Source organism: Dermacentor silvarum, chromosome 1 (assembly GCF_013339745.2).
Source record: "Dermacentor silvarum isolate Dsil-2018 chromosome 1, BIME_Dsil_1.4, whole genome shotgun sequence".
Taxonomy (NCBI): Eukaryota; Metazoa; Arthropoda; class Arachnida; order Ixodida; family Ixodidae; genus Dermacentor; species Dermacentor silvarum.
The window spans coordinates 284,487,703-284,510,333 of record NC_051154.1 but is presented as its reverse complement, the minus strand read 5'-3'; positions in this window follow the sequence as shown (position 1 = coordinate 284,510,333).

Genomic DNA, 22,631 nt, shown 5'->3' with positions numbered 1-22,631 from the left:
CAACGCTGACTTCTTAGTGATGCTTGCAAATGAAATGAATACATTTGAAGTGAACCATGGCTTCTATGTGTTCCACCAGTTGCCTACTCGATCAATAGCCTGACCGCTGGTGAGAGCAGCGATCCAGGTTAAGATGTTAAGATGTAAGTAGTGGCCAAGAAAGATCCCAACCAAGTACAGAGGAATTCAAGTGTAAATAGACAACCCGGAGTCACCAAAAAGAAAGTGAGAGAAACGATGAGAGTAAATTGGCTGCAAATTATGTAAACAAGTAAGATCGTGCAATGTACAAATACGACAGAAACGAAATCAGAAGGAAAAATGTGTACGATAACACAAAGGGCTTGCCTCGTTATTTGATGATCTAGCTGGTTGCCTGCGGACAAAAACATACAGCAGCAAATATTAGCAACGGGATCAGGCATGCATCTGCTGCAGGAAACTTCAAGAAACGAATCAACACATTGAAATGGACTTCCAAGATATTCATCCAGCAAGGACCCTAGATTACATGGCCCTTCCAGAAACGGTGGGATACAAAGCGCATGAAGGCGTTAACTGGTGAGCAGTCTAGATAGCGAGACTCGTTCATACTATTGGCGGGAAAAAAAGCACGGAAGAGATTGATAAAACCGGAGTCGTCACAGGCATAGGTTCTAGAGATAGAGGTTCTAATTAGGAGATAAATTTTAAATAGAGGTAGACAGAATGCTAGACTGCTATGTATGTATATAATGCCTGATTACAGCTCAAGCAGGCTAGGTCATGATGATAATAATCATTATCATAATTATCATCATCATCACCGTCATAATAATCATGTCTGCTCTTTTCTTCTTGTTTTCCTTGCATAGATGCCACCTTTCTCACTTGTCTGTGCAACTCTAGCCGCACGTTCAAGCCATCTTATACACAAATATGTAAAAGGTGTATTCGGCACCAAACGGAGAGGTTACCGGCATTATGCATACTTGTTGCTGCGCCATGTCGCTGTTGGGAAATGGAAACGTGTATGGGCAACCAGCACTAAAGACCCGCTTGCCAGCAGCAACGCCAAAACACGCAGTCTAGTAAGCGCAGGAAACAGTTTTAAGCAGCACACGTGGCGATTTCGCGTCAGGAAATTAACCGCTTATCTTCAGGCGCTTGTGTGCAACTTCTGACCTTACTGGGCAATGGCGTGCTACGGCATACCGCCACGACTGTGGCTGGCAAGATGAACAAGGGAACATCATGCAAAGCAATGCGGTTTCCTCAACATCCGCGTTGGTCGATGAGTATAGGCGAATCAATACTAAATTTTATCGTGTTATAGGTTTAGTATTGAAAACAGCAAAGAGTCACAGCAAACTTGTTTTGATTTGATTTACTTCAAGACGCACCGGTTTAAGAACAATGAAAAGCCAAGCGATGTTGGCGCTTAACCTTCTTTAAATACAAGGCGGACATCGTCTGTCTCGTCGACCCGATTAACAAAGTGTATAGACACGTCTTCGCCTGGATCGCATGCATCGCACTCTTGATTATGTTTATATTTGGACATGTGCCTGTGAGAGAAGGGACAGCATCCTTGTGCCGGTTAGAACTTAGAATTGGGTTCGCGCGGCTTTACACGGTTTTGTTTGCAACAAGTCGGGGTGTCTCGGACGTATACCCATGGCAAAAAGACGATTACTGAGGCAAACCAAGTCCCTGTTTCACTGAATGTGCCTTCCGTACTTACATATACGTCGACGAAATAAGGGCGATCAATCAGGATTCATGCGACAGTAATGCGTTAACTTAGTTTACAGCATTTCGCCCCTTTTGCATGTTCCCGTTTTGCGAGGAGTGATGCGACACTGACTAAAGGTTTGAAATGAATGTTTGTGCTGTCTTTATTCAGAGTAAGTCGGACATGTCGGACAACGATATGCCGTGTACTCCTAGTTCTGGAAAGGTGTCTTTTCGAAGAGCCACGAGGATGGCTTTGTGGTCGGTGAAGTGGCAGGTAAGGTACGTTAGGGATTCTATGACAGACTTGACGGACATGTCGGACGACCATATACAGTCTACTCTTGGTTCTGGAAAGGGGTCCTTCAGAAATGCTATTGCTGCGAATGATATAGCCCACTGCACCAGTTAAAAACACGGAAACATACTGAAGAAGGTGAAGATAGCGTATTAGAATAACCTCTTTTCTTCGTGTGGGGGGTAAACGGATTGTGCATGGAATATTAGAAATCAGTTTCTAAATCGAGGTCGATCATGCACAATTCCTTGCACATTAATCACGAATGTCGAATAACGAGGTGATCACCGATAATGCACTTGCGAATGCTTTTAACTAATATTTTGTTAATATATTTGATAAGGATGACCACTCAGATAACTAGGAATACATCAAGAACCACACTGATTGCGCAAATTTTCTTTCCCCCGTTACCACCAAATAAGTGATAGATGTGCATAGAAACTTGAAGAATAATTATGCATGCGACGCAGACAATGTACAGATACGGCCAGTAAAACATTCTCTCATGGCTATCGCGCCAGCTCGCACTTGTATCTTTAATCTTGCCTCACAGAAAGCTGACTTCCCCAGACGCATGCTGGTTGCCTAAGTTCTTTCTATATTCAACAAAAGAAATAAAAATGAGCTGGACAATTATCGCCGTGTTTTCAGATTCCCTGTTTACGGTAAGGGTTTCGAAAAAAAATTATTCTGTCCGGATTCTAGGCCTTTAGCAGTTAAACATCGCATTTTCATTAACGCGCGCCTTCCACCGAACTAGCATTATCAAATCGAAAAGAATTCATTTGACACTCAAAGGAAAACAAACATATTGTTTTGACTGTGCTCATCGACTTCACAGAAGCCTTCTATTTTCTTTTACACGAAATATTTTCCGAAATCTAAAGTCTTAAGGCTTGCGAGAGCACACGCCCACAACTATATCTATCGTGCCAGGGTCTCTCGGGGGAGTATTATTGGGTCACTTCTATTTATAATATGCATAAACGACATCGCACGACATCGCCTCGACACTAAATTTATCGTTTACGCTGAAAACACATTAGTTTTTTTTTTTTTTTGCTCAGGTGAAGCCTTCCTTGTAGCTTTAGCAAAAAAAGCTTCAATCGAGCTTCAGAAATGGTCCAAAAATGAATTAACAATTGCCATCTCTAATACCAAGGTGGCGTTTTTTTCACGCTAAGAACAAACTACTTGACGCTAACACGTTTCTACTTTATGCTTCCAAAGCAATTCAAGTTGTGAACGAATACAAGCTCTGAGGTGTTAAATTTTCTAACGCCTCGTCCTGCGACCATCACACTCAGTATATAGCTGCAAAACTCTCATCTCCAGTTGGGACTTTGTCGGTCCTTCGGTACACGGTTCCACTGCGTATAAGGCTGTTTATCTGTAATTCGTTATTCTTATCTCTTCTTAATTATTGTCACCTTGTTCTGGGGCACAACGACGCATACGAACAAGAAAGTAATACGTGCGCTGCAAAAAAGAGCTGTAAGAGTTATCCCTGATCTGGCCCTGCAAATAAACATCGATACCTTCTTTGCACGTGTACGCATTGTAAGCATATTAAATGTGTAAGAACTGAGATTATCTCTCACATATCGAAAGGCATTGTGGGGTAGCCGCCCAACACAGTTACAACATGTGTCCCTAGCAAAAAGAACAATAATTCATGCAACACGGTACCCGCAACAATGGCATTAGCAATGCTGGCGAGCCAACTACAGCAAGCAAAGATTATCCTGGGGTGCTATGCAGGATGCGCCGAGTTTCTCGTTCACCCGAGTTTTACCCGAGTTTGCTCGATGGCAGTCAGTGAACGAAGATAGCAAGGAACGTGCAAGAACAGCAGGCAAAAAGAAATGTCGAGATAAAGCCACGTATGACAACATGAGCGCACCCTGCGCGGCACAGTGCTGCCGGGCTTCAAGCACAGAGGACTGCGCAACAAAACGCGCCAGCGCCGCGTATTGTTATCAACGTATTATCGCAATTTAGCAATACCGTCACTGTCCCGCTGTCTATCTGCACACTTGCCGTGAGCCGCTTGCCACGCCTTTCTCGGGCGCGTCAAGGGCGTGCCTCCTTTTTCGGGCATTATCTTTCTATCCTCCGTCGAATGCGAACAGGGCACATGCGGTGCATTCTTGCACCTATACTTTCCCTCAATCGAATACTTTGAAATACAACAAATAAAATAACCAACATTTTACTTCTTAAAGTATCGTTTTTTTTTGTTTTGAATGCTGTAAATTTGTGATGACAAACGGACATATAATGAATTAATAAATTTTGTACTTTTTTGCCGCGAGTCGCGACAGTGAGGCGAAAGCTTACAAGCGGATACATTCTAGAGGGTCACACGCACGAGGGAGTTCATGCGGTGAGCAGTCGCCAGGGGCGCTGCAGTGCTATGTTCGATAAAGTCAGTCATGACAACGATCTGCCCATTCCCTGTCTAATAGGGGAATGGCAACGCAGCGCTGCGGCATGGCTGTTCACCGCAGGTGCTTCACTGCGGCGGCTATTATGGCCGCCACTTTACCAACTGAAACGACACTTTAGCCATAGAGACGGGTGCAACGGCTGTCGCTGCAAAATGGCTGTGCGGTATTCTGGGTCCGTAGTGACGCAGCACAATGAAAATGCACCAGTTTATCTGCGTGCGCGAAGTCTCCGCGATGCATTGCGAACACGAGCGTCCTGCCCAACGACACAGTTCGTCACTTGTCACCGCTTGCCCATTGAAGGTGCCTCCGTGCGCATGTGCGCAGAATTTGAGTGTGTTGTTCACTCCAATGTGCTTGCCGATTGCCTCTGCTGCTGAGCTAACAGCGATCGCAGATGGATATCGTAACGACAGCGCAGCAATCGCATTTTGGTGGGTGAGGGCTCTTGTGTGCAGTTAGGAAATTAGACTTCGAACACAGGAAGGTGTTGCAATTGTTTAGTGTGCCGTGCTTGTGATGACAAAATGCCATTGCACTGGGTGTGTTTGCGCTGACCGCTGACCGTGTTTGCTGCACTATATCATTGACAGAGCAGCCATCTCAAATGACAGCTGCGATACGTTGTCGTTGGAAAACACTACGCACTGCTCAAGATCGTCGTCCACCACGGCGCATCGACGCCTTGCAAGCAGCTACAGTGACGTGCGGATAATTATTTGCTGTGCGCTACGTAGCCACAACGCAGGCAATGAACCGTGTTGTGGGGTCATCACAGCCCAAGAAGACATATGCATAAGGCAGCGAAAGTCGACACTTTTTTTTATATAGTGGTGCTGAGTACATCACCGATGACAGTGCGTTGTGCGTGTTTTATTTCGCCGGTCAAGATTGTTAATGCCTCTCAGTTCCGCACCACGTCGCTGTTGTCGAAAAATAAGTTGGGCGTGGCCCAACCGTGGTGGGCGCGCACAAGAGTTACATGCCTCGCTCGGGGCGTGACCTATGGTTTTGATTGACACGCGAACTCGGGCCAAACTCGTACATCGCGAAACCCCCCTCGAGTTAAACTCGGGAGCATGGCGGCGGCAGCAGCAGCCTGTGTCATCGCATCCAGCGGCGGCAAGCGTCAATATGACCATCTGGACCCCTTCAGTTACATGACCGACGTAGAGTTTCAGCGTCGTTTTTGCCTTTCCAAAACGTCAGTGCGCTGGCTGTGTGACGAGTTAGGCTAACGCCCTTGTCTGCGGAGACTGCGTGGCGGGCATATTATGCTTTCCGAGCACAGACTGATGTGACTAGGCTGCGGAGGAAAAGTTCGTGCGATCGCTTCGCTTCGGCTCTCTCCTGTTTCAAGCGCTGCTCGTCCACCGCGCCCTAGCCCCAGGCCAGGTCCGGCGTCGTCATCGGAGTACTGGGGCACCTGCGAGCACCTGGGGTTCAACCCGGGCCAACCAACCTGAGTAGGCGAAGTGGTCACATTATATTGGAAGACTCAGAATGGAAGCCGGGCTGCCTTCCGATGCAACAGGTGCCGAAATCAGTTTTCGAAGTTACACGGTAAAGCTGCACTGCACGGTCAGAGAGGCGAAGGACGTTACTTCGCCAAAACGCACCGCCTCGGCCGTCCGAACGACCACCTGTCCAGGCGGCAAATGATTTGGCTCACGTACTGCGTGAGCAAAAGCGTAGACATATGGCTGTTGAAGGAGATGACCGGCGACTTGTTTCCTCTATAGGAGCACACCATCGCCGACAGGACGAACTACCCCCATAAGGTCGCGAGGGACGAGCTGCTGGCGCGACCTCCACTTGGTACCCCGGGTAGATGGCGCAAATTGATGAGTGCCTTCTTCGCGGCGAGCAAAAGTATACAATCGAGGCCGCCTAATGACGGCCGACAACTTTCCGCCAGCCGCCAAAATTACGGCGGTGTTAAAGTTGGGGGCCCATGGGTCTTCGGCATGTTCTGCGCGACCAGAGGGGTGCTGCGACTTTCAAAGTCGACCGAAGAAAGGCGGCGACGCTAGGCGCCATTATTGCAACCAATGTTAAACCGGGGACCATTATTCATAGTGACGAATTGGCCGCATACAAATGTATCCCAAATTTAGTGGATGCTAACGGGGCTATGCCTCAATCCGCATTGGTAGACAGTCAACCAAAGCGTGAACTTTGTGGACCCCATCACGGCCGTTGACACGCAAAAAAAAGAAAGTTATTGTCAAAAAGTGAAGCGCTCCCTCGTCAGCGATGGGTACAGGGCAACTGCACCGATGCTGGAGTCCCACCTGGAATGCATGTGGTGGCAGTCAACATCCACGTGCGCTGCAAAGACCCTTTCGTGCGTTTGTTAGAAGCCACGGATCGCTCGGGCTAGCCACTACAAAGACTCTTTCCTGCGGTTGTTAGAAGCCATCGCTCGACGCTTGCCAGTATGGAGGTGTATCGCAAAGTAAAAGAAAATAAAGCGTAGTTTTCTGACCCTTGTATGTGTGCTTTCCGGCATTCCTGTGTGCTTACACGGTAAGCGCGCGGCAAACCACTTATGCGCTAGCCGACGCTCACTTCGTCTTGTAGCTGGATGCGCGCGCTACTCGCAGCTTTTCTTTAGCGCGAGCAACGAGCGATCTGTTAAAAGCCCTGTGTGAAAACCAGGCGCACACCAATCTCTGCTCGGAAATGGGAGCGCAAAAGCGAGCCGCACCAATCCAATCTAGAGCAAAGGAGAAACGAGCGATCTGTTGGAAACCCAGTGAGAAAAGCAAGCGCACACCAATCGGTGCTCGGAAATGCTAGAGCAAGCACGTATCGAGCCGTGCCAATCGAATCCGGAAAAAAGAGGGGGGCGAGCGTCTCCTCGTGGCATAACGCGAAACGTATTTAAATACAAATTAGTCTAATACACATTCCGTGTACATAGTGGAAACATTAAAATGCTTACAACCCACGTTAATGTGACTAATATTATTGTACTAAATGAATTTATTTTATAACTTGCTTGTGCCTGTAATGCACTCGGTGGAACGACAAACAAGTGAAAGAAGGCACGACCATGCACCGACCGTATGATCACGTGAGCCCCAGTTTGTCGACCGCCCATATGGCAACGCCCAAGGGATAATAGCCACCCAGAGTGAATCTAGATTAACCAATGAAACTGGACGCGTGCCGATGGACAAACTTCGTCTTGTTATCATTTGTTCTTTGATCTTGGGGCGTCGCCAGAGCTCGTGAAGATCCCGAGTTTCGCCAAACTCGGGGCATCCTGCATAGCACCCCTGCACTCTTCTAACGCTACTCAACAAAATGCTGACTGCAAACACACGACCAGAAGACTCCACGGACAGTTCATAACTTAATAGGCGCTTTCTCGGTATCATGAGGAAAATATACCAAGATTCTCATTTATTACTTTGGTACTTAATTTTTTAACCCCTCCTTTCACCTATTCTTGGTGCATTGATAATATCGATTGTCTTTGATATGTTCGTCTTAAGTAACGATTTCGCACCCCACCGTCTTCTGGTTTGAAGAGTGGTGAGTCGAAGGCTATTCAAGCTGAGAAGTTCAGCTTTTCTCTTTGGCTCGTCCACTTTCTGAACTTACGCAAATTCGACTTCAAATAAATTTTGATTTGATTTGATGTGCAGTTAACCAGGGGGATTGGGACATTGAAAGGTGGTTTGGAAGAATCACAATCAGAGGAGTCATAAACGGGGTTGTGTTTTTAAGTTCTTCATATGGTATATCGGTTCCAGTTGGGCTGTCGGTAAAGCTCAAAATGTTTAAAAAAATCATGTGTTGGTTTTCTTATTCTTTTTTTTTCACAAACGTACCATTATTTATTTTTTTCACAAGTCTTAGTCGCCAAGCTTTCGTACATTGCAAGAAGAAGGACAACGGTATGTACACAATTATCTATAGAAAAATATAGGTACCTAAAAAGTAGCAGCACTTTTTTTCTTACTAGTGTGACAGCCACTGTTACAAGCTTTTTATTTAATTACTAAAACCCTGTTAGCTTGCCAATATTCATTCTAGTTCCAAAGTTATAAAGGGCCTAACTAATATGTTCCCACAATTGAATCACATACAACCTAGAGCTTTTTTTTTTTAGGAGGTACAAAAGTGTCCTGAAATCGCGTTCTCAGAAAAATGCAAATAAAGTGGTGTCAAACTGCTCGATTTGTCGAGACATCCCAGGATTAGTCTTTTTCATGGTTAAGGTATTGCATTTATCTCTTTTTCTGCGATGCTGCCTTTGCTGATTTGCCTTGGCTATCCGTTTGAAGTTGCTTTTTTTATCTTCCGCGACTCAATCGATAGCGTGCACATGGAAACACACAAAGATCCACAAATGACCCTAGGTGCTTTAGCATACTTTCTCTTCCCCTTCTTCCTTCCCCCAGCGTAGGGTAGCCAACCGGACTCTTCACTGTTTAACATCCCTGCCTTCCTTATATCCATCTCTCTCTCTTGCACTGTAGCGGTTTCCATAAAACTTGCGTTTTTGTCCTCATTAAAAATACCGAAAAAGGCACGAAATAGGTTCTTGACATCGGAGCGCGCGCTAGCATTAAAAAAATAGCGTAGCTTGCACTCGAGGCGCAATGCTAAAGAGACAGTAGAGCTGATGGGCACCTAGCTAGTCCTGGCTTTTGGGCTAGGCTAAGCACTACCAAGTCAACCCCACCATTTCCGAAATATATTGATTATTGATTGATTAGCTATTGATTGGCTATCAATTGCCTTCGCAAGGTATTGACCACGTATTTGGGCTTAGGTTAAGCACTACCAAGTCATTCCCAGAATTTTCCGGAATTTTCCGGATTAGCTATTGATTGGCTATCGATTGGTTATCGGTGGCTACATAAGCTTAAATAGTTCCAACATGCTTAGCTAGACTTAGCCAGGCTCAGTTTCGCTAGTTCACAGGGGTATGTGCCGTTGCGCTTGGACCCTTTCTGCACTACCGCCAGGATCGGCCCACATTTTTGGATTCAGCAGACACATTACGCCCGGCTTAAACAGATCCGCTGTTAAAAGAAGAGATCGCACGATAGCTACGAAGACTTCCCCACTGACTAAGATGCACTACATGAAAATAGAGAGTCCTAAAACCAAAACCAAACTTTTGTCACGCACAAGCTGTATTCATGTCATGAAAGCTTCATTAGAAATCTGCACTGAACGACAGGGCATTCCCACTTCCCGGTCGACGCGAAAACTAAAATGAGATAAGTATTTTAGAAGTCCCGCATACCCAAGGATTAAATATTTTGGAAAGTCTAACCCCACCTTATAGTAGGTATCCTAAAACTGCCACCAGTTCGGCGATCCATGATAGCAGCGCACGGTAAACGAAGACACCGAAAGAGAAAAAGGACATGCGCTGTCTCGCGAACTGCAGCATTTTATTGTAAACGAGACATAAGTTATGCAAAAAAAGTCCCAGCTTCGCCCGAAAGGCAAAGCATCGATGGCGATAGCAAATTATTGGAAAGCTATACAAAGTAAGGATAGTAGTTTTATCAGCCGTATAAACTTGTAAACATAGGCATGCTAACTACATTAACAAGCCTGGTGTCACGTGCGCACAAGCAAACATATACACATCTCACTCGATGACCGCGGAAACTGGCTGTCAAAACGCTAGCTGGAGCGAGTCAGCGCAGCAGCGAGCGAATTGACCTTCGTGCCGGCGCTCGCATCAACGCGATCTTAGCCGCGAAAACACAGGGAGGGCGGACTGTGCCCCGCCGCAGATGGCTTTCAAGTTACAGCCGCGAGGGCGGGCGCCCACGGCACAGAAGCCCCCCCCCCTCCCCTCCCTCTGACCGAAGCCTTCCGGCTCGCGGGAGCGCGCGGCCGCAGTACAGCGTGGCCCCTCCACCTGCCCACGCTCCCTGCGGAGACTTCGGCACGGCGGGAGCGCACGGCCACAATAAGACGCGGCCCCTACACCTACCTACCCTCCCTCCGGAGCGTTGTGCGCGACTGGAAGGCTGCGCTTCCTTCCCGCTTCACGCCATTGTGTGCGCGAGCAGCGATTGCCGGCTCACCGTCGCATTCCACTCGCACATAGTTTGCCGTGCGGCGACGATTTTATCGCCCTTGGACTTTATACGGAACCTCACGGCGACGGCGACGGAGGAATTTCGCCTAGTGTCCATATAATTGCTACCGCAATAAAAGAAAGCACACAAACACACAGTGAGTTTGCTGTCATGGATAAGTTACAACTTACTCGTTACGCCATCCTTGTGCAGTTGTGAGATATTTCTCCCTAAACTTGAACAGAAATGCAGCGGCACTCTATAGAGAACACCCACCCCAAAATAAGCAGTCCTAATATAATTTCGCATTAAGATGAACGGAACTCGAACTATTTTGCGAACGAGTTAGAAAGTGGGCCGAACGTGTGTGTCGCCCGCAGAGCAGAGGCGGTATTCTCGACTGAGCGTCTCGGCGTCGACAGCGTTCCTCGCACATTTCCAATAACGTTTTGCCAAGCACCGCGCTTCAGTTGGCAAGTCATCCCTCGCACACAAGTTGCAAGAACACGTCCGCCATCGGACCGGAGGATGAAGTGCCGCAGCCGGGGCATAACGTTGTCCCACGACAGCGAGGAGCACGAAGCTGCAGCGCCCTCTCGGCTCGCTGCTGGGTGACGTGAGCAGAACGTCGCCGCGAGGGACGCGCCTTTGCTCTCTCTGCAGCCTCCCAGTTTCGGCTGCGAGCGCTCTGATAGCCGAAATTGGTCGTGACACAGCTTCGCGAGTAATCGCATTTTTCCAGATCCAAAAGTGGATACAGCTTGCACGGGGAACTCACTTCAATTTCCTAACTACGATGAGCCCGCCGAAACTAAAAGCTTCTGAGGAAATTATTTGATTTTCGTTAATTAGCGACTATTTACACCGCATCACCCGTCAACCCCTGGTCGCCACCACTGACGGCATGTCTCCGAATGGACAGTACTTTTATTTCAAAACGGCTATTTTTAAATATTACTTTGTAGAAACATCCTGTATACTAAATATGGCATAACAAGCCAGCACTTAACAAAAGAAAGGTAAGAACGAAAAGGCCAGACAGTCAGGTGACGTACACACACTGAAACAGTAAACCCCACAAATCACATGAAAAACGATGTTTAACAGAAGGTAACCTCCCGTAAATGCAGAAGACGCACGACAAAATGCATTGGAAAGGAAAGTCAGCTCGCATACAATAAATGCAAATCACAACAAATGTCATACAAGACACGGTATTACCTGAGGTCAGTTGTCATACACTGGATACAGAAAACACGAAGGCGGGTCAAAGCAATTCGACTGGCTATGGACCCGGACAAGAATAGAAAATGCTATAATAACAACGCATTTCTGTCGTATCAATCAATTTATCGACCCATAATTTTTATTAGAACAGCTTCGAACGTGCGTACGACTTCTTTAAAGCGAAGCTTTCTTTGCCTATGCGGATGCTATCTTGCGGATGCCATGCGGATGCTATTCCCTCCTGTGCGGATGCTATCTTGCCGAATAGGCACCAACTAGGTCCACTATGTGTATTTCTCGGCGTGTGTGCCCCAATTGACGGCTTGCAGCACTGGGTATGTGCCCATAAGCAAGCTGAATACCTTCATTGTATTCACACATCTGTCGTACTTCTCTGTGCCTACACAAATATCAAGATTGCTCTGTCGAAAAGCATACACCGTCTCATCCCTCGTGACACGGACAGCAAACGCAGCTAATATACAGATGACGAAGTCTTGCTCGTGTCATGCACTACCGCTGCTACCCCGCTTAATCGTGCAAGCCTCACGTCATTTAGATTCGAACATTGCGTTTGACAGGTTTTCCTTATTTTTTGTAATTGGAGTGGGAGCTATTATGCAATGATTAAATTATAATTTTTTATCACGAAAAAGTAACTTCCTTTCTAATTAATAAAATGTATCTTAGTGACGTAAACACTAATGCTAATGCTACTGCATCTGCATGCTAAATTTGGCTAAAACTTTATAGCATGAATAGAGGGTGACGGAACTCACTCACCAAGTGTGGAATATGTGGTGCGGAGTATGATTCCGTCAGGCCACAGTCTGTTACCGTCAGAGGTTGCCGTCCGCTGCGCATATTCGATCGTTTGATTAGTTACCATGGCCTTGAACAGCGAATTTATGTCAACTGTCGAGGATCTAAATGTACGCTTTTCAACCACCATATTTCTCAGAGAAATGAAATTGAGTAACTATGTAGCAATGATATAAGTACAGCAAGTTAGTATATATAAAAGCTACAGAGCGTGTACCACCACACCAATTGCATAGCGATTCCCCCCATTTTTTTTGTAAAATATATGCATGTTTATTTTAACTTTCGCTGTTAAATAAATAAAGACCCGCCGTGGTGGCGTAGTGGCTTTTGTCTTGCGCTGCTAAGCTCGAGGTTGCGGCATCGAATCCCGGCCGCGGCGGCCACATTTCGATGGGGGCGAAATGCAACAACACCCGTGTACTGTGCATTGGGTGCACGTTAAAGAACCCCAGGTGGTCAAAATAAACCGCAGTCTCTCACTACGGCTTGCCTCATAATCATATTATGGTTTTCGCACGTAAAACGCAAGCAATCAATTTTTTAAAGCGAAGCTTTATATGGCTAGGCGAAATCGCCTGTGTACCGAAAACTATCATCATCAGCATTGGCTCGATCGTCGTCATCTTCTTCCGCAGCTGGCTCGGTGGCGCCCCTTGGCTTGCGCTCATGCTCGTGCTCGGCACGCGCTCGTTCCACTGCTCCCGCGTTCGTCGTCGTCTTCTTCTCCAGCTGGCGGCGTTGCCGCTCATCATTCCAGCGTAGAATTTCACTTCTCTTCCGTCGTCGTAATGGGAAGGCCGCGTTTACGGGGGTGTGAGCCATTGCTTAAGGGGGTATGAGCCATTAATTGTCTTACGTAACGGACAGATTTAATTTTGAAGCTATTTAATTTCGAAGAATCGCAAGCAGCAATGGCGGCCGATTGCTGCTAACCACGCCACCAAGCAAACTCGAGACATCGAACACAAGCGACAACGGCGGACTGCAGGCATACAGTCAGTGTCGTTGTTCTCTCCGTAGCAGCCGAACGTGTGTGTGTAACCTCATAATTGAGGAATAGCTTAACGAACCCTCGGGATTATCCTAGTGATAAACAACGGGGCCACACGTTTCAACTTCGCTGGATAACCATCTTCACGGAATGGAAGGGAGGACGAACTTATATATATATATATATATATATATATATATATAGCTGAGCCGTAGAAGGAATATTTAACGTGCGTGCAATAATGAACGCGAACGTTCTAGTACGGCTGTTTATTAATTGTTTTAAGAAATAGGCTCGCGTCAGTCTCATGGTACCCTGCCATGACGATGTCTCCGTCAAGTGTCACAAGATGGACAGTGACACAGAAGGTGCTCGAAAGTCTCGTCGCACCCGCACAAATTGCACGCCGCACTGTTGGCCATCCCTATTCTCCAAGCTAAACTCAACCTGTTAGATGACAGAACGCTCTCGGAAGAAAAAATTCTTGGGCCATGGCCCAAGAATTTTTGCTTTGAATGCATTCTTGCTTGCAAAAGGCCCCAAAAGCCCTTCTGCAGTTCATGAAGAGTACTGGATTGTACGAACGCTTGTGACAGCGCAGATTCTTCCTTGATTGTCTCTGCCAATGACTGACGCCATTTTTTTTCCTTTTCTCTCCTTATCTATTCTTCCCCTTTCCCCCTCCTCAAGTGTAGGGTAGCCAACCGGGCATGCCCTTGGTTAACCTCCCTACCTTTCCCTCTTCGTTTATCTCTCTCTCTCTCTCTCCGTCAAAGTGTCAAGCTTGCATCGCACGAACCCCTGCGTGCGAAAAAGCATGTCAATATTAAATCGTGTTTATGGCAAGATATTCGCTACCATTTAAAGCAAATCATTTCACGATGGCAAGCGACATTTTTTAAGTGTGAGAATTTCTTTCCTTTGGACAAAGAACCTTTCTGCGACAAACAGGCGCATCGCAAAGATTGTACCGTTAACTACCCCACATATAGACAGACGACTTCTTTGAGAATCTTCCATGTGCAACGTTTTAGAGGATTATTCAGGTAAGCTTCCAGAACAAACGTATGTACTCTTTTACAGTGAAGCTGTATATGACTCAGATGCCGGGATTTCTTTGTCTCCGTAGACAGAACAGTCGACAGAAAACCATTCCACGAAATGAAGCGAAAAGTGTCCATCTCCTTTGGAATTACGCGTGCAAGGCACACCCCAGTATTCGTTTCAAAAAAGAAAAGCAGAAAACAAGTGTGAAAACCACATGGTAGATGACCAGGCACGTTTGAACAATGCAGGCACGTAACGTTCGCCGCATGCGTTTCCCGGTAAATATTACGATTGCATAAGCTCTATAGTTGTCGGGAAGCGCCAACTGTAGCATACGAAGCAGGGAGTGACGTCACTACACTTTCGTAGGTAAAAAGAGAACCCACCTAGCAACTGATTTAATTTGTGTTACGATAGCACTATAGGAAGGCCACGCATAGTTAAGAGTGCCGAAGAGCAGCGTGAACACGATGAGCGGCCACGGGAATGCCAACCTCAATATGCACAACGGCGTCGTGCTCAGGCTAGGCAGTATGCAGCGGTTCCTGCCCAAAGCAAGCCTCGCACAGTTAGGACGCCATCTAAACTTTGCCTTTTAGTTAGGTGCAGTGTATTTAATTGTCTTACTGTTGATCATTTCAAGTAGTGCATTGCTCAATCGTTCAAGGCTACGTCAACGTCACATTGGTCTATCGGATCACGTGATATCATAGCTTCGCTCGCCAACCACCTTCAGAGCGTGGATGGAAGCCCATTTTTTTTTCATTCTGTAATAGTTCATTGCCTTAATACAAGTAGTATAAATAAATCAGTCATCATCATCATCAGCCTATTTTTATATCCACTGCAGGACGACAGCCTCTCCCTGCGATCTCCAATTACCCCTGTCTTACGCTAGCTCAGATTCCAACATGCGCCCGCAAATTTCCTAACTTCATCACCCAACCTAGTTTTCTGCCATCCTCGACTGCACTTCCCTTCTCTTGGTATCAATTCTGTAACTCTTATGGTCCACCAGGTATCTATTATTTGCATTACATGGCCTGCCCAGCTTCATTTCTTTCTCTGAATGTCAGCTAGAATATCGGCTATCCCGGTTTGCTCTCGGATCCACAGCGCTCCCTTCCTGTCTCTTAACGTTATACTCCTAAGATTTTTCGTTCCATCACTCTTTGTGCAGTCCTTAACTTGTTCTCGAGCTTCTTTGTTAACCTCCAAGTTTCTGCCCCATATGTTAGCACCGGTAGAATGCAATGATTGCGGACTTTTCTTTTGAACGACAGTGGTAAGCTCCCAGTAAGGATTTGGCAATGGCTTCCGTGTGCACTCCAACCCCAGTTTTATTCTACTGTAAATTTCCTTCGCATGATCAGGGTCCCCTCTGAGTAATTGGCCTAGATAAACGTACTGCTTTATAGACTCTAGAGGCTGGCTGGCGAATCTGAGTTATTGTTTCCTGGCCAGGCTATTGAACATTGTCTTCTGCACGTTAAACTTCACCTCCACTCTTATACTTTCTCGGTTGAGGTCCTATAATAAATAAAGCAGTAGCAGCCACAAAATCCTGCCTGTACATGCCTGATGAACTAAATTCGTACGGCTGAGAGATTCGCTAAATTCGGTACACCGAGTGAGCGCGATGTGGCCCAGAAGCACGGAACCACGCCACGAGCGGTTCCGTGTGTCGGATCCCTTTGCAGGGCTTGCTGGGGGGTGCCATCAAACCACTTCACGCTGGGTCCGCGACCTGATTTGTTCAATCGCGTTCGTCCTTTAAAAGGGCCCCTAAACTACCCAGAGGTCGAAATTTAGTTGTGATGTTGCAGTTGTGCGCGTCTACAATGACCACGTAGCCACGAGAATTTTTCTAAATGGTGCTGTAATAGCGGAGCTATACGCGTTTGATGACCGAAACACGGCCCTCGCTCGTTTCGCTCTTTCCTTCGCTACTCTCCTCGTCGGCTGATCTCTCCTCCTCGGCGAGCGCTCCTCCAAATGTCACGTGACATACGTCATCGCCAACGCGCTTCTCAAAACACTGTACGCTTCCGGTTAAGGCACCTCCACGCTAGCGGCAAACATTCCAACGCGAACCAGCCTCCAGTGCCGTAGAACGTCTGCCACGCGAGACGCGTCCAAAGTATACAGACAGCAGTTTGGCCGGCGCACTGCCCGCCGCACGACCGACGGGCCAATCGACGACCACGAAGCAGCGCGCCTCCGCCACCGGCGACGCAAACATCGGCTGCAGCTTCTGTTCCAAGCAAAATAATTTCCACTAGATAAAGTGATGCGTAAACTATACATTTCATGAAAAACGATATTCACTGTCAAACGTTACACATGAACTAGAGCTCCGATGCATGTCGAGCTCAGCTGCAGTGCACGGCTACCGACGGCAGACGACCGGCTCGGCGGTGCTCGCATCGCAGCTGACGGCGCCGCTAATATCAACGTATTTAACGCGATAGCGTTTAGGGCCCCGTGTCGCAGAAAATGCGGCTTCGGCAACAGGCGTGTGATTGCGGGTGGCGGAGAAAATCATCCAACCACATCGACCGCGCAGGCCCTCCACGTGGGGTAAAGTTTTGGTGAACAAAAACTGAATTTCTCACAGTGAAATCCGTCAGAAAAATGGTAAAGTACGACTTTACCATTCGGCGTCGGATTCGCCGTCGGATTGTTTACCAATCGGCGTCGGATTGTAATTTGAATGTACGAGAGAACCTAATTCTGCTACGAGGAAACTCGAACACAAACTCCTTTTTCAGCATTTCTACCAGACCTCCGTGCGTCGGGGCAGTAGCAAACAATTAATAAAATAATAAAAAAAGGTGCTAGGGCCTTCACATTTTAATATAAGACCACTTATATTGCCCCTGAGTTTACGTCTTTCCAGCAATGCATTTCAGTTTGAAAGTGAAGCCGACTTTAAGGGGATCGGTGTAAGCTTGGTGTTTGTAAGCTGGCTTTCCCGCGTTCAGTGCTGCAGTGAATGAAGCCTACTTGCTGTATGCGAACGATGCGATGCGAACGGATCGTGATAACGCTATCGCGTTCTACTCTGAAAGGCGAAGCTTAAGCGTCCTCCAATTTTTTTTTCTTTGTGTACAATGATTGCGAAGAGCAACAACAACGGTAAGAAAATACTGCGGCTTGTGAGCGTCGGCGATTCATTCCGAAGCGTCATCTGCTTTAGCTTTGAAGTGAACTGGGGAAGGCCTAGCGACGATATCGGCGCCGTCGAGCGATCAGCGGCGACGAGACTGCCGCACAAATGGGTCCCGGTCTCATCCTCTGTACGGCAAGGAAATCTCGCCGTTCGCGAGCGAACCCGCCATCGAACGGTGGCCCGCGAATGACAAACGGCGTGCAGCCAGTTACGGTGCCAGTAACATGGACGGGCCTTAGCCGCAACTTCGCGCTTCTCGGCTACCCGCTGTTGCTTCAGTGCCGGCCCGTGCCCATGCGAAGCGTGCCGCTGTGGACCCTGTGTTGCGCGCACGTCTAGAAAGGACACTACTACACTGTCTCTGTTCGCGCCGCTAATCAGACCGCTAAGCACGACTGTGTTGGAAGGTGAGCGATTTCGCACTTCCGTTTCAGGGTGTAATTACCGATTCGCAAGTGCGCACAAGCGAGCAACACGGCGAGGAAGAGCAGGGAGCGCGCGTATATCTGCTAGCAGACTAACCGGAAGTCGTAGGTTCTTGCTCGACGAATCGACATCGTCGCCACCGTTGACATCACCAGATGCACCCTGGTGACATCACGACGATCGCTGGGGATACCGGAAAGGCTCAGAGAGGAGCACGGCATGGCATTTTGGTTTTGTGGCGCGCACGCGTCGCGTAGCACTGCAGCGTTTGGCATCGTTGATTGTGACGGCATTCTGAACTCGATGCGCGTGTTTACTTAAAATCTGTAAAAAATATCGGAGATGGTTTAGGGGCCCTTTAAATCGACTTTTACCAGACTTGGACCTAGCATACCATCAGCACCAGAACACACGTTCATATTATGTTTTTATTTGAAATCAATTATACTTGGAGACATTTTAATGCGATAGCAATTATATAGAGACTCCAGGTGCATTGCCATCGTCGGCGCTGGTGTCGCCGTGATGTTCCGTATAAAGTCCAAGTGCGATAACAGTGTGCCCGCGCCCTATAGACGGTTTCATCCAGCGCCACCGCGCTCTGGCAATGCTGTGCGCGGGCTTCCGGCGCCCCCAGGAAACTTCCGGTAGCCGCTGCTTTTGCTCGTTTTTGCTGGTATTTGTTCGCTCGCGCGCTCGTCTTGCTCATATTCTGCGTTATTTTTCGGGTATATCGATGGAAGTGCGACTTGCGGCATTCAGTGTGTTGCGTGACGGCGAGTAGCTCTTGGCGCATCGACTGTTTTCCTTACGTTTACTCGTCAACGGTGTTTTTCAAATCTGGGAGCCTACCAAAAGCTCCAAGATTTGCTCTGCTCACTTCATCCAAGGTACGTTACTACGTGGAGTAGCCGGACTGCTGTAATACTGAATAATAAAAGTGCTACTGCACGATTGTTCTGGCCGTATGTCGTGCAACTCACGCGAGAGCAGCTTGACTCTCGCCCCGAGTTTGCACGCTCGTCCAGTTTCTTGCCTCGGCGTGGATCGCCATGCTACGAACATGAGTTAAACTTATTGTTTAGCGGGTTTCATGCTGCCGCCGTTTTATTTTAATGTTTTTCGTATCTGGGGCACAAGTGCACTTATGCAGCTTTACTACCTAGGTACATGTGTGCATTGGTTTATCATGTTTAACGTCCCAAAGCGACTCAGGCTATGACGGACGCCGCAATGGAGGGCTCCGGATAATTTCGACCACCTGTGGTTCTTTAACGTGCACTGACATCGCACAGTACGCGGACCTCTAGCATTTCGCCTTGATCGAAATGCGACAGCCGGGGTCCAAACGGTGTCTTTCGGGTCAGCAACCGGGCACCGTAACCGCTGAGCCACCGCGGCGGCATGTGAGCATTCGTATCGGTATCGCAGAGCAGAATCGCAGTAAAGTTAGATATTTCCGTGCATGCATGTAGGAAGTTTCGGCCACATTCTAAAAGCATTTACGAATTAACGGAGGCCAATTATGGATTGCAATCTCGTGCCCAACAGTACAGGTTTCATTTTGTTAGAAGTGTGGTAAATTCGTGAGCATTTAAGTTAGTCCCATTTCAGTCGTACTAGGCTTCTTGCACTAAATGACTTTTGAGAATGTACAGTTATTTGTGAATGCATATTGAAAAGCAGAAACAAGGCATATGACGCAGAAAACATGCATGTACACATGCACAGCTTACCACTTCATCCTCCATCTTGCAGCAATAAAAGTGCCATTGCGAAATGCAAAAACTCCCGTGTGCTTGTGTTGCAGGGCACGTTAAAGAACCCCAGGTGGTCAATATTAATCCGAAACCCTCCACTACGGCGAGCCTCATTATCAGAACTGGTTTAGGCACGTAAAACCTTGGAAAGAAGAAAAAAAGTGCCCTTAAAGTTTTTCTAGTTTTCGGCAGTCCCATTACCTGCCTTGAAGACAACAGTCTGCGTTCATTGCGTGTCCTCACTAAGATGCTCCGCTTGTTGCTCCGAGGTTGTAACTGAGGGAAGGTGTTTGGAGCCCGGCGACAACGAAAATCGCACGACATCATCGCCCAGCGGATCGGGCAGCTCTCTGCCTCTAAACATCAGCTTTTGGCGATACCGATCTTTTGCTTCGGTGCTAAGCGCCTTAAAGTAGTCGCTCGGGATCTCGACAATATTCACTATGTAGAATCAGCTCATCACAGATTCCACCAAGCAGTGCAAACATCGACACGCCGGCCTCACGCCGCGCATGCCTTCAAACAACATAGCCGGAAGTGCTTCTAGCTCTCCTGCCGGAAGTTCCGATGGGGCAACCAATCAGCGGCAAGCGAGGTTTGTTTGTAGACACTGAAACCGTCTATACTGTGGGTGCGAGTGAAAGCGTGCGAGTGTGAGCCGAGGATGGTGGGTTGATCTCGCGCGGGCACAGGAGGAAGGCAAGCGCGCCGCGCCGCCTTCGATCGCGAGCAAGGCACAGTGGCGGCGTTCTACTCCGGCGGAGGCTGCGTATGGCGCGGCTGAGCGCGACCGGGCGGGCCTTGGCTGGTAAGTGACCTGGGGCGCCAAAACGTGAAGCTATTTCAAACTGTTTTTATTGCAATCTCCTGACGTCAAATTTACGTAACCATCGAAGGAAGCATCGGGCTGTGACCCACAGCGTTGTCTGAACTACCCAATCAAACACTCCCCTCATTTATAGGAGATCACCTTTGTTCGCTTTCAAAATGAATTATATTGCCTGCGCTGAGAGCTGTTTGCTATCTAATTGGCTGACAAGAAGCGAGGAGCACGCTCTAGTGGAGAGGGTTTCGATGGGGCCGAGCCAGCACAGTGAAAATAGATAACCGCATGTAGAGGGTGGTGCTGGCTTCTCCGATTGGTCCGCTTCGCCTTACTTAGCGTGCGGTGGCTGGTCGAAGATCGCCGCGGCGTGCAACGGAAGGAGAAGAAAGCCGCTAAAACGGGTCCTCAGCAAGGAAGAGTTGGCAGAGCGATGTCGTATACGTGCCGAAAGGGCTCGATGACGTTTTACTGCCACGCAAAAATGTTTATCATGCGCAAATAAATACATGCTCACCGGCAAGTGCGAGTAGCGAGGGCCTAGCTGAGCAGCGCCTCTTCTATTTTTTCAATACCAGCCAGATGCGGCCGATCCAACGGTTCACCACCGTCTCCGATTACCCTCCTCTACTCTCCCTCGTCGGCTAGCGCTCGCGCCTGCTTTACGATCGTGGGGGAGAGTACGATCGCGATGCTTTACGATCGTGGCGCCTCACGACTGAAGTCGGAGGAAGTAATCCTGACAGACGCGTGAAGTACCGTACGTGAAGTGTCTACCGCATCTCCGGAACGGCAGCGGCGCGCGCTCACTGGCTCACACGCACGCGTGACGCAAGCAGTCTTTAGCCGTACCATAGTCGTACCTAAAGCCCCTAGCTTGATCTTGAAAGTAGCGACACTCTCCTCCGCGTGCGCACTTTCCTCCTCAATTCTCCTCGGATTTCTGCTCTCCCCGGGCCGGCGCGGTGCGCACGGCACGCTGAACCCTCCTTTGACTCGCTGCAGCCGCATTAGCATCAATGCGCGCTTGTTTATTCGGCCTTTTGAAGCGTTTTGTGAGAATTTAACCCTTGTGAAACTGTCACGACGAAAGTACGCTTCCGATATAACGTCGTGACATTTTTTTGAAGACGCTTCAATAAATACCAGTGGAAGCGCTCCGTATAAATGAGTACCAAGCAGTGTCTGAGCGGTTCACCTCTGTCGCCACTTGGGATGTCTGTAACGCGGAGGTGTATTGAGCGCATATAATGTAAGCAGCGTAGAATATACAAGACAATTAGTTTCATAATCGTGGCTCTTAAAAATCTGAAAGAACGCAAGCAAGAAGAAATGTTCGCTTATGTAAAGTGAATTCGCCGAAAGTAGTGGCCTTTGTACCAATTCCACTGTGCAAAATGCATGTTGTGTTTGCGAAAGAGCCAATACAGAACTTAACGCACGCGCCTGTATTCCGTCACGATGAAACGACGACAAATGCAAAAAAAAAAAAATAAAACGTTTGCTCAACGGAAACTTCAAAGACTATGGCACTTCATAATGAAGTGACAGAATTCAAGATGTAATGTTTATCAGAAGTTAGGGAGATTATGAAAAGCGTGTGGCTTGTACTTTATGAGCAACCGCGAATAATACACGCCCGATACGTAACTTCGCTTCTGTGCGTATGGCTATTTACTCCACGGCTGCGGCCAAAATATTATTAAGGGGTTGTTATTTGACTTTTACAGCGAAGCTGTTAAGGGCTGGCTAGAAAAAAACTCTCATTGGCCATATGCTGTATGTGCGAGTGAAAGAGCGCGAGGGCGAGGGACGTGCGCTTTCACGGGGAGCG